The sequence below is a fragment of the Otolemur garnettii genome, unplaced genomic scaffold (genome assembly GCF_000181295.1).
Source record: "Otolemur garnettii isolate 467f Iridium unplaced genomic scaffold, OtoGar3 scaffold00080, whole genome shotgun sequence".
NCBI lineage: Eukaryota > Metazoa > Chordata > Mammalia > Primates > Galagidae > Otolemur > Otolemur garnettii.
Window position 1 is genome coordinate 3,017,739 of NW_003852475.1, and position 1,584 is coordinate 3,019,322.

Consider the following 1,584-nt stretch of genomic DNA (forward strand, 5'->3'; position numbering starts at 1 on the left):
TCTTTACCTAGTTGAGGAAGTTCTTTATTCCCCGTTCAGAGTTTATACTTTAAATGGGTGTTGGATATTTAAACATTGCTTTAATCAATCTACCTTGTAAATTATAAGCAAGGCAGGTAAGAAAGGAAGTTGTTTAGGTACTTCACAGTAACAGCCTACTTATAAGCAAACCAATACTCTAGCAGGCATCCTCAAACTGCGGCCCGCCAAGGACATTTATCCAGCCCCCGGGTGTTTTTGCCGCCTCTGCCTGTCCTGCTTAGCAGCCGACTAAGGGCCTGGGCCCGCAGTCCGGGCCTCCAACGGTCTGAGGGACAGTGAACTGGCCCGCTGTTTAAAAAAGTTTCAGGACCCCTGCTAGTGCAATAGGGGCAGGCAGCACCAAGATAAAGCAATATGCTGAGGCCATGAGCCCCAAAACAATGAGCAAAAGCCTGGAGCTTCATTGGAGAACTCACTTAAGTGTGCCACCACTTGCCTTTTAGAAGTAAGCCTACCTACCTGTTGCCTTTGGCACATAGTTCAATTTTTTATTTGCTCAGAGCCAGACACTAATTCAGAGTAAAGCTCTGTGGCATTTTCCTTTAGGAGACAGTGCAGGAATTAATCAACAGAAGGTATGTGAGATTCTACTGTACTAAATACTAAAGATAAACTTTTTACTCAATTCCTTTTATATCCTCTCCCAACTTTTTCTCGCAAAAACTACAGCATGGTTTAAAAACCTTCTGGACTCAAAATCTAGTTTAGACATTCAGTTCCCCCGTAACTATTTGGATAACATTTGATAATTTAAAAAAATAAGCTCACGGGATCGTCTGAGTTCACGAGTTCGAGACCAGCCTGAGCTGGAGCGAGACCTGTTCCCCCTGCCCCCAAAACTGAGGCTGAGGCAAGAGACTCACTTGCGCCCAAGAGTTAGAGGTTGCTGTGAGCTACGATACCAACGCACCCTACGGGAGGCGATAGTGAGACTATCTCAAAAAAAAAAAAAAAAGCCCACGGCCTGTGTGTTCTTGGATTCATACAAAATGATGTAGGGGGAGACCGCTGAAGAGCGGACAAACGTAGAGCATTATTTCCAATGCACGCTTTCCCAGATAGCTCCTTCCCAGAGCCGCCCGCTGGGAAGAGGCTGCAGGCAGTGAACACAGGACTCGCAAGCTTACGAGACTGTGAGCACAACCTGAAAAGAATATGGAGGTTGTAGCTTGAAGCCAGAACAGGGAAAGTTTTTCCTTTTAAAGCTCCGCCACTCTCTAGTCCAAAAAGAAATCAACCACGCCTTCAGCGTCCACGCCCATACCTCAAAGCGCAGCCGCCCTACCCCCTCTCACGCCACCAAACCACCTTCGTTCTTCTCCGCTCCACCCTCCCAACCCAGCATGCACTGCGCCGACTTTTCCCCACCCCACCCCACCCCCACCTACGGCGCTTTCCTATGACAAGCAGCGCGAAGCATTGTGGTCCCGTACAAGAGAGCGAGGCATTGGGCTGGAAAAAGAAAGCAAAAGAGTGGAGCAAGCAGAGAGGGCGTCCCCCGCGCACGCGCACGGGCGGCGTCGGGGGTTAAAAAGGGGCGGT